Below are 11567 nucleotides of genomic sequence, written 5' to 3'. Positions count from 1 at the left end.
ACTACAGAGCTGAATTATCAGGCTGTGGCCTCAGCAGAAAAGGGTTGGATGGACACAATGGCATACTGACAGTGATTGAAAGGACGTGAAACCATTGGACCACGGCAGCAATGGATCGGATGGATGCGGTGGCAAACAGCCAGTGATTGAGGAGGATGAGCTCACTGGATGGAGAACCTGGGTCTTTGAAGGTCATTGTGGATTGAATCACAGAATGTCAACAGGCGCCCAACGAGGTTTGTGTAGTGCTACAACTTTGACGGTGTGAAGTGCACAATTCAGAGACTGAGGTCCAGACAAAAGTCAGGGAGCAAAAACAATCTTTAATACATCTGCAGACGGAGAGCAAAAATCCTCTGCATTAGGCGAAAATCATTCTGCTGTAACAAACTCAGAGTTGCATAGTTGCTTTATTCACCTCTCTCTGCTAACAGAGGCAGAGACTCAATCTGCTAAGACCAAACAAAAGAAACAAAGGAAAACAGACGGAACAGTTCAACCTTTTACTCTCATTCACTATCATGTCTACGGGATGTGAAAACTAAACACTTTATCTCCATGCAGGGAAAAACAGCAAGTTCCCAGATAATCCGTCTGGGAAACTTCAACAGATCCATCTTGTTCAGTTAATTTGTAAACCCTCTGCAGCTAAACGAAAAAACATTTTCAATATGCTACACTGTATGATGCAAATAAAAGATTTTCTCTGAAAAAAAAATCTACTTCACAAGTTCTTCAAAGGCATCATCCACGACAGAGACCCAAAGGATGAAACTGTCAAGGTGAGCATACAGGTGCAGGTTAATACATTTAGAATAGTTTAATAATTCAGTTCAAAAAGTGAAACATTTACATTCAGTACTCAAAATGTATCAATTTTGATAATCAAGTTATGAAAACCACAAATAGTTTTCTCATAAAATTTAAATATTACACAAGACCAGTTCAAATGTCTACTTTGATACTAATGTTAAATATTTTTAACTATAAAATGTATTTTACAAAAAAAGCAGGTAGCTTAGTGTGTTTTATGCAAGTATGGAAAGCTTAGTGGAAGAAAAAACTTTGAAAACAGAATAATTTCACATGCAATTCACTTTTTGAACTGAATTATTGTAACAAATCAGTGGCAATCTTTGCCGAGATTCATCTTTGGACCTAAAGTGGATCCCCAAAGTGGATTCCTAAAGTGGGTCCCCAAAGTGGGTCCCTAAAGTGGATCCCCAAAGTGGATTCCTAAAGTGGGTCCCCAAAGTGGATCCCCAAAGTGGATCCTCAAGAAGTTCTCGAGGACCGACATCCTGCATGTTTTACTTTTCTCCCTGGTTTAAAACGCCTGGATCAAATTGTGGCTCATCAGAAGGTCTGAGAAAAACACTGACATGCTGAGAAGGTTGTTTGTACCACTAGGGGGAGAACTAAACCTGCAGAATGCCGGCCCTCGAGGATCCACTTTGGGGACCCCTGCTGTAAATCAAACATGTCCGTTATCATTTCCTGGAGCCTTCTTATGTTTTCAGCAGTATTTATTGTTTTGGTAATAATCTCAGTTTGGTGGGTTATGAAGGTGAAGGAGGAAGCCAAACCAAAGTTCTACGGGACGGTGACTCCGTATCCAAACTTCAGTGCCAGCAGTGATGCATCGACCCTTCAGAGCGCCATCCAAAGTAAAAGTGTGTGACCAGAAATGTTCTTGTTTCTGTCAAATGCATGTTTTAATTTTGATAAATGACTGAAAACCTTTACCATTTCAGGTCATTTTTGGTTTTCATTGAGGCTTTAGCTTTGGAGAAATGACCATTTTTAGTAATAGTTGTATTTTTTTCTGTCTAGAGGTGGATGTGGATGTGATCGTTGCCATTCTGGTGAAGAGGAACAACGAGCAGAGGCAGAAATTAAAGCCGTTTACGAATCGTCCTCTGGAAAAGTAAGTTGTTGCTGCACAAAGATGCAAAAGATGTAAAAATGGCGGACAGAGCAGAGAGATTACAGTTTTAAATAACTTAAAATGGCTGCAAAGACTTTTTTTTATTATAAATATAATATAAATTAAATTTAATTAAATGTGGGTTTAACTGAACAATAATAAAGTTCAGTAAGATTTTTGATCTTTCTTATTTTATATCATTGAATACTACAATAAAATGCAATGTTATGTAATTAGAGCTACTACAGGTTTATTAACAATGTCTCACAATAACATATTACATAAATACATTAATAAATAGAGGCACTTTAATTTCTGTAGATTTGGTGGAATATCTAATATTTTTGTTTAGCTTCATTTTCTATAGTGGAAACAAATATTTTTGATTAATGTTTAAATTCTATTAATGGGATTTTTAATGAAACTACAGGAACATCTCAGTAACTTCACCATTAAGTTTATTTAAGTAATTCAGGTTCAAAAGTGATGAAATAACTTTTGATGTTGTCATTTTCTCCAGAATCTGGTTGGATCCCTGAAGCCGGTCCTCAGGTCCGATTTGGAGGACGTGGTTCTGGCTCTGCTGATGCCTCCAGCTCATTCGATGCCTTCCTGCTCAGGAGAGCCACCAAGGTAAACCGGCTCAGATTTACAATCCTAACTGTCAGCAAGATGAAAAATACTCAATCATTTGTATCTGCAGTGCAAATAAAACGAGTTTAAAATGTCACTATCCATAATTATTAACATAAAAAGATGCACCTTTGTATTAAATATTAATATTTAAAATGAATTCACATAGATTATCTAGAAGTAGGGATTATGTAGAAGAAGTTCTCAGGATAATTTGTCTTTACTTTTGGTCCAACATTTGGTGCCTTTTACCTTTTGGAGGGAATTTAGTTTAAATGATGGTTCTGTCTCTTTTTTGTCCTGTTTATGCTGCAAAAATATAAAACCTTACCAAGTAACTTTGGTCTAGATTCTCATGCAAATATTGTAGTTCACTTTAACTAAGATATTTGAGAACTTCTCAGCAAAGTAGGATCTTGTTTTAAAGAAAATAATTCCTTAGTATTGATGAAACAGTTTTAGTCCTATTGGCAGATCATTTCACTTATAACAAGTAATTTTTTAAATTTATGTGAAACAAAAATTCTCCATCTGTATCAACCATCATGCGCTGGCAGGACGATCTTGTTTCATTTCTGAATTGTTGCCAGGGGGCCACACAGACTCAGCCCAGGGGCCACATGTGGCCCGCGGGCCTCACTTTGGACCCCCCTGTGCTTTAGGATCAACGTTGCCGTGCGTTGCTGATAAATGTCGTCTCCCCGTCTGTTGCCACAGGGTCTGGGGACAGACGAGGACGTCCTGGTCGAGGTTCTGGCCACCAGATCCTACGCAGAAATTCAGGAAATAAAGAAAGTCTTCAAACAAGGTTTTTATACCAGACTCTCAGTTCACACCTGTTCTCATGTGACGTCACACCTGTTCTCATGTGATGTCACACCTGTTCTCATGTGATGTCACACCTGTTCTCATGTGACGTCACACCTGTTCTCATGTGACGTCTCACCTGTTCTCATGTGACGTCACACCTGTTCTCATGTGATGTCACACCTGTTCTCATGTGACGTCACACCTGTTCTCATGTGACGTCACACCTGTTCTCATGTGACGTCACACCTGTTCTCATGTGACGTCACACCTGCAGGCGGTTGCTGTGACATCAGTAAACAAGCCAGAAACCAGGAAGTAGCTCTCGTTTTGTTCCTTTATAACTTATAAACAATAAAAGCTCATTAGAACGACTTCAGAACTCAATTAAGATAAAATATCTGTGATATTTACTGTAGTTCTTATGATGGAGCAAAATTAGCTCATCTAATGTAGATTATCTATGTGTTTGTTGCTGCATGTTCTTTCTCTCACAGTCACTTCAACAGTTTGAGTCTTTTATTGATCCGTTTAAACACCGACTGCATTCGTCTATAGATTTCAGCAGAACTCTTTGTTTACTGCATAATAATATGAGATCAAAATACTTCAAACACACAAAATCTGATCAAGTAATTTTGCTCTAATTTATACTGCAAATACCTTAGTACACTCGACATACAGCAAAGTAACTTGCAATTCACTTTTTAGCAACAAATAATTTTACTTGCATGGAGAAAAATTGTTCGTTTGTAAGTGAAATAATCTGTCAGTTAAACTGGAACTTATTTAAAATCAATATTAAGGAATTGTTTACTAAAACCAAATTCATATATTTTGCTGAATTTGTGAATTGTAAGATATTTTTGTTCTATTTCAAGTGTAATAAAATATTTACACTAGAAACTCGGCCAGAAATACTTAAGTTTTTGCAGTGATGAAGCTCCAGCTCATGCAGGTCAATCCCGCCAGCAGCCATTTTGTTCCTGTTTCTTTCTCATTGGTCCAGACTGTCCACTTATTTTCTCTTTGTTATTCCTGAATCCATTTGTTCAGTTTAAAAGTTGAAGGTTTTGAGCTGAATCTTGTGGTCAGAGTACCAGAAGGAGCTGGAGCAGGTGATTAAGGATGAGACCAGCGGTGACTTCACCGCGGCGCTGCTGGCCATGCTGAACACCAAGAGAGACCAGAACACTGTGGTGGACATGGAGCAGGCCAGAAAGGACGCCAAGGTAGAAATTAAATCAAGAAACGCAAATCTGAGGCATTCAGCTTTCTGTATTTAGTGATTTTTCTTTATGTTTTTTATTTTGATTTGTGTACAAGTATGAAAAAACCATAAGTTCTCGTGTTGAAGTTGAGATTTTGAGATTTAAGTATTTCTGCTTTTATCAGGCGACTAAATGTCCTCATTTCATTTTTCTGTTTTCTTGTCCAGATTTTGTTTGAAGCTGGTGAAGGCATCGGAAAAGCAAACGTGTCGACCTTCATCAACATCCTGACCACGCGCAGCGGCCCGCAGCTTTCTAAAAGTGAGTCACAGAAACGTGTCAATTGTTGAGTTTCACTCCAAAGTGACGTTACACCTGGACAAACAGGTGGAGTCGCACTGACAGGTGACCGGGTCACACCTGGGCGCCAAACAGAAGACTGGCTGAGAAATATTCAATGACCTGAACAAGTTATGTCACAAGAATTTGAGACGATGTTGAGTTTTAATCAGACAGGAAACATCCAGGCCACTAGGGGGGGAAGTTTTCTGAGATTAAATTTAGGATTCTGATATTTTCATGGAAAAAAGTGTAAAAAGTGTAAATTAATATTTTCAAAAAGTCTGAGTTTTAGTTTTTTTGACAGTCTGAATTCTGGGAAAATTTTGAATTCTGAGATTAAAATTGAAATTCTGATAAATCAAAAAAAATTGAATTCTGTTTTTTTCCCCAAAAAAATCTGGACTCAAAGAAAAAATTAACATATGAGGAAAAACAGAAATTTTGAGATTAAAATTAGGATTGTGAGTCTAAAGGTAGAATTTTTGACATTTTCAGAAACATTTTTCATAATTCTGAGGAAAAGCCAAAAGTTTTTAGATTAATTAGAATTTTGAGATTAGTGGTAGGATTCTATATTTAGAAAAAAAAGTCAGATTTCAGAGGAAAAGCCAACATTTTGAGATTAGATTAGATTGAACACGATATTTTAGTGGCCATAATCTTCTTCCATATGGTAAGTGTAATCTAATTCAACATTTACTCTCAGGTTTTCAAGAAAAAAACACAAATATAAGTCAACTTCCACCATGTATTCTACTGTTTTTCCTCATGGATACAATATCTTCTGCTTTACAGCAGGAATGTATTTAAAAGCAGTAACATATATTCAGGTCATTAGTTGAAATGAAAGTTGTGTTTTTGTTTCCTGCCAGCGTTCCAGCATTATGCTGCCATCAGCGACCTGACGCTGCCTAAAGCCCTGCAGTTGGAGCTGAAGGGAGACATCGAGGATTGCCTCATCGACATCGGTGGGAAGGCCTGTCACCAAAACTCATCAATCTCCCAACTAATAACATGATTAGTTATTAATGCTCTGAAATATGCAAAATATATTCATTTCTAAAGAAAACTTAACATTTTAAATATTCAGAATATTAGAATTTTATGTCTCACTTGTTGAATATGAAAAATAAATACGATGAATTGCTCCCTCTAGTGGTGGTTCTAGATGTGGCAGCACTTATAAATCCAATAATTTCCACATTTACATCCAAATCAAATTTTTGACTTCTCAGAACATTTTTACATTTTTGAGTGTTTGACTTTTTTATTTTTTCAAGTTTTCAGACTATAGTCTAAACTGAGCATTTCTCAAAGTGTTCTGAAATTAATTTAAAAAGTTTGAAATCTAAAATTTCTGCATTTTTTAGTAGAAACGTTTTGGAATTAATCTTAAAATTTAGGGTTTTTTTCTATACAGTTTTGGAGCTCAAAAATGTTTATAAAAGATTTTTTTGGCAGAAATTTGCTATTTTTTTTTTTATCTGCAATGGCCCTGATATGTTGTTTTACTCTTAGACTCGGATCCCAAACTGAACAGAAAATTGTTTATTTTTTGTTTGGTTTGAGTCCATCAGAATCCAGCTGGTTTAAATGTTTCTCACCTTTTTGTTCATCTTGAAAAGTTTCTGGTTGAGCTGAACCCTGAAGCTCCACAGCTGGGAGACGCAGAAACATCTGGACTCTGTTATTTTTGTCTGTGACAGAGTTTTTATTTTCCGTTTCCTATTTCATGTCCAGTGAAATGCGCCTGGAACACACCGGCTTTCTTTGCTGAGAAACTCAATCGGGCCATGAAGGTGAGTGAACGCGTCTGCTGCTCCTAATCCCACTAATAACATGGTTAAAATAGCGATTACTCTGGATTATTACGACTACAGTGTTCATATTTTACCATGTTTTAATAAACTCCTTAGTTTGGAGTCATATGGAAAGCCGTCTTAACATAAAATTGGTTTTGTCTGTTTGTAATTAAATTCCAGATGTGTAAAAAAAATTGTTTTTTATGATGCCGTATTAATAACACTGGAGATAGAAAAAGGAAGAGAACACTAATGCTAAAAAAGCTCAAAGTTTTATAATCTCAGGAATGTTCTGAAAAAAAAGTTGAAATTTCTGATTGAAATGTCAAATATTTGCTGGAAAATCTCAAATTTTGACTTTAATCTCAGAAAACTGCTAGAAAATCCTTTGACATTTCTGAGTTTATAAAGTTCAAAATATGCAAGAAAAATTTAAATTTTAAGATTCATCTAAAATGATAAACTTCTGAGGCTGAAAAGTTTAAAATTTGCTAGAAATAGTTCAGAAATGTTTAATTTAATCTCAGAAATGTTGCAGAAAATTTCTGAATTTGATCATTATGACATTTGTTGGAAAAAACTGACGTTATATATATTTATCTCAGACATTTTCTAGAAAAAAATAGGACAATAGAAAGTTGAAAATTTTAATCTTTTGACAAGAAATTCATTTATAACATGATGTATGTTGTATGTAAAATAATCTGACAGTGAAACCACAACTTTAAAAATCAATATTAAGAAATTATTGACTTAAGACAAGCTCCTATATCTTTATTTTTGAGCAAGATATTGTTTTGTCTTATTTAAAGTGTTTCAAGACATTTGCACTACAAACTAAACCAAAACCACTTGGTGAGATTTTGAGTTTTTGCAGTGTAGAAAGGACCTTTTGGCAAACTATATTTCTAAGTTTGTTGACAGTTTTTAATGCAACATACAGTTTTTGTTACATTATCATAACATAATAATTTAACCAAACTAAGATCCATGAAAAGGAATCAAAATGTCCAACTCAAACCTCATGTGGTCCATTTTGTGCCTTACCAGGGCCACGGTACCAGGGATCACACTCTGATCCGGATCCTGGTGAGCCGCTCCGAGGTCGACCTGCAGAAGGTCGTAGAGGAGTACCGGGCAATGTTTGACAGAACCCTCCATGAGGACATCGTGGTAAAATACGTTTCCCAAACTGTTTCTATGTTTACGTTTCAAACCACATCAATAATGATTTTTTATTTTTGTTTTAACAGAACGACACCAAAGGACATTATCAGAAAGTCCTGCTGGCTTTGTGCGGACCGTACTGAAAACCTGAAGACCTGAAAACCTGAAGACCTGAAAACCTGAAAACCTGAAGACCTGAAGACCTGAAGACCTGAAGACCTGAAAACCAGAAAACCTGAAGACCTGAAGACCTGAAGACCTGAAGACCTGAAAACCTGAAAACCTGAGAACCTGAAGAACTGAAAACCTGAAGACCTGAAAACCTGAAAACCTTAAAACCTGAAGACCTGAAAACCAGAAAACCTGAAGACCTGAAAACCTGAAGACCTGAAAACCTGAAGACCTGAAAACCTGAAGACCTGAAAACCTGAAGACCTGAAAACCTGAAGACCTGAAGACCTGAAAACCAGAAAACCTGAAGACCTGAAGACCTGAAGACCTGAAGACCTGAAGACTTGAAGACCTGAAAACCTCTGAGGAAGCAAAAAATAAGTCAAATTTATGCTTTAATAAAGTTTCTCTTTCTATTTCTGTCTCTTTGTTTTAATGCTGCTAGTAGAAAAAAATGTAAGCAGAAAAAAATACAGGAAGAATAAAAAAGTTTACTTGTTGTTTCAGTTTGAGATTATTTCTGGAAATTGTTTAAATGGAGACGTGTCTGATCCAACATGCCTGCAGGAAGGACATTTTATAGTTTATACTGAGATTAATTGACACAAATTCAATAGAAATAACGTTTTTATCCCTAATGGAAATTAAATGTTTTAACTGATATTATCTAAGGTTCTTCAGAGTTCACCAGAAACAGACAACCTTCACTTCCTCCACATGAATATGGTTTTTATTCACCACACAACAGACGTTTGATGCTTCTTTACAGTGTCTTGTTTTTTCTGCAACTGTTTAAAATTTATGGATCCCATTTGATTGAAAAAAACAAAACTTGTATCCCAGTTCCACATCTCCACTAAAACTTTGCTATTATGAGTCATAATAGTGATTTAGCCGATTGAGCCATAATTATGAGATAAAAGACTTTACTTTCACTAGATTGGAAGAAATGACTTTCTTTAAAACGTTGCAATACATCTGTTGTACTAATGATTTAAAAATACTGTTTTTAAACTCCAAAGATCCGTTTTTATTTGTACTTGATGTAACTGACAATTACCTGTCAAAATAAACTGTGATTTTTTTAGTACAGCAGAAAAAAAATTGAAGTCTGTAGATGTAATTATTTCAAATAGAAATTTATTTACTGTCACTTACTTTGTTTTGCATTGCATTGGCTCAGCAACGGCAACAAAATGTAAAAAGTAAAGCAAAGTAATTGAACAATCAATTTAAAAAAAAACAACAAAAAAAAACAATTAGCAGGTTTTCATTTGACACAAACAAAATATAAAATGTTATGAAAATGTAACGTTTTAAGACAAAACAATAAATATATTAAAATACTAGAATTCTGGCACAGAGCATCTGATTAGATACAAGAGATATTGTTCAGAGTGAGACCTCTCGCCTCGCTGCAGCAAACAGAAAGGGGCGGAGCTTGGCTCTGACAGAAGAAACTACAAATCAGGTAAGAAGTTCTGCAACATCTGTTACATTTTCTTTCAGTTTGAATTCATGTTTAAGGTGTTTCCAGTCTGATTGTTGCTCAGATTTTCTTCATCAATCATTTGGATCGATTGAACAAACAGTAAGTTTTATTTTTTTATCCTTCTTGAACTTTGAGTTTAGGAACTTTCCTGCTAGTTTTTGCTCTCTGATGTTTAGAGAACATGTTCACTGCTTATTCAGATCCAAACATCCCATTTTCAAGGAGTCACTGGTTTCAACTTTCATTGTTCAGGTTCCTGAGTCAGAATCCAGAACCTCCTGTAAAACCTGGAAGTTGAATGTTCAGGTTCTCCTCCCAAACATCCAACAAGCTGCCAACTCAACAGGTTCTGGTTCTGATAACTTTTTATCAGTCATATTTGGATCATTTAAAAACCCTTCATCAATAATCAATAATCAGACGTCATTCAGGTTGTAGTTTCTCCACCATTGAAGAGTCCAGTTGGTTCCAAGTTAAAACAGGTTCTGGTTCCATTGGAGCTGAACAGAACCTGGATCAGCAGAATAACAGCAGCAGAACATTTGTGTTCAAACTGAGAGTTATGAGTAGATTTTATGTCTTCAGACGTCATCAGATAAACTTTTATCTGACAGTTCTCAGTAAACCAGTCAAACCAGTTTAGCCTCATTTCTACTCAGAATAGTTTCTGATTAAACTCACCTGTTAAGGTTTGGAACCAGTCTGGTTCTGTTGGGTCTCAGTTTGTTGATCACATATTCTTGTTCAACTCTTTGGATCGTCTGAAGAAACTGTAAGTTTGTTTTGTTTTCTACATGAAATTTGTCTTCAGAAACTTTACAGCCAGTTTGTTATTTTTCTCTCTGATGTTTGGAGAAAATGTTCACCTTTAATTTCAGATCAAACTTTAATCTCTGTTGTTTTAAGGTTAATCTACAGGATTATTAATGAACTAGAATCAAATACGATGAACATTTGATGTTTTTGTTCTGGTCTGAACAAATTGATTCATGACTTTTTCCCATTACATCAAACTCTGGTCTCCACCATTAAAGACAAAACAACAAGTTTGTTCTACGTTCATTCAAAAGGAAGTAGGACAAATGCTGCTATAGTAAGATGTGTTTAATTCAGTCAAATTACTTAATACTTCAACTTAATTGCATTTAATCCACTTGTAGAGTTTAATAATTAACTAAAATCCTTCCTGTTCAGGTTGAATCAGTGAATGTAAATGTTGCTCCATGTCTCCATCTAGTGGACTGATAGTAGAAGTGCAGCAGCTGATGGCAGCTTCCTCTGCCTCTCTGCTGTCTGACTGCATTCACCTGACACTGATATGAAGCAGAGAAGAAGAGCCAATCAGAGGAGGAGCAGCTGATCTTTTTCCAGCACTAATGATGTAAAGGATGATCAGAGTTGATGTGCAGATGAATGATGTGTGTTTCCTCTGCAGGTGAAGCTAGAAAGTGTGTGTGAGCTGATGTGGATTCAGCAGCATGGATCAGTGTGAGGACAGAGAGGAGGGAGTCCCTCCCTCTAAAACCACTCTGTGTGGGGAAGATGAGAGCCAGAGCAAAGGTCAGAGGTGAGGTCACCATCTCTAACTGTCCACAGCCCTTTTCACACAGCGTTCACTATATCAGGCCAGAACAGACGTGGTGATGAAGCTGCTGCTGCTCCTCTTTGCTGATTAAGTTTTAATCATCATGTTTCTGTCAGGATCCATCGGAGACTCAAACCAGAACCAGAACCAGAACCCAGCTGTGTGTCCTTTAAGAGCGACAGGTCAAAGGATTTTATCATTAACTTTAAATCTCCTGGATCTCCACCATCAGAGAGGTGAGCTGTTTCTAACTGCTGTAACTTCTGTTTATATCTGTTATTGTGATGATAAGTTCTGTTGGGTTCTGTTGTCATGAAAACATTGGACTGAATTTCAGGTTATTTTTCTTTTCATACGTCAAAGATGTAATACGTATGATGTCTCCATGAAAACATGTTCCAATTAATGAACATGTTACTATGAACACAAT

The 11567-nt window shown here is 36.2% G+C and overlaps 1 long non-coding RNA gene and 1 pseudogene across 1 annotated transcript; both read left to right on the top strand.

The window, feature by feature from the left end:
• Window positions 1-214: 214 nt before the first annotated feature.
• Window positions 215-8170, top strand: LOC129379604 (annexin A1-like; annotated as a pseudogene).
• Window positions 8171-9537: 1367 nt separating this feature from the next.
• On the top strand, window positions 9538-11326 carry LOC129379643 (uncharacterized). The gene is made up of 3 exons (XR_008608215.1): window positions 9538-9651; window positions 10988-11119; window positions 11254-11326. It is a non-coding gene; the product is annotated as an uncharacterized LOC129379643 (long non-coding RNA).
• The last annotated feature ends 241 nt before the right edge of the window (window positions 11327-11567 follow it).

Source organism: Poeciliopsis prolifica, unplaced genomic scaffold (genome assembly GCF_027474105.1).
Source record: "Poeciliopsis prolifica strain line A6 unplaced genomic scaffold, Auburn_PproV2 SCAFFOLD059, whole genome shotgun sequence".
Taxonomy (NCBI): domain Eukaryota; kingdom Metazoa; phylum Chordata; class Actinopteri; order Cyprinodontiformes; family Poeciliidae; genus Poeciliopsis; species Poeciliopsis prolifica.
The sequence above is the reverse complement of the archived record's forward strand: the minus strand, read 5'-3'. Positions and strand labels throughout refer to the sequence as shown.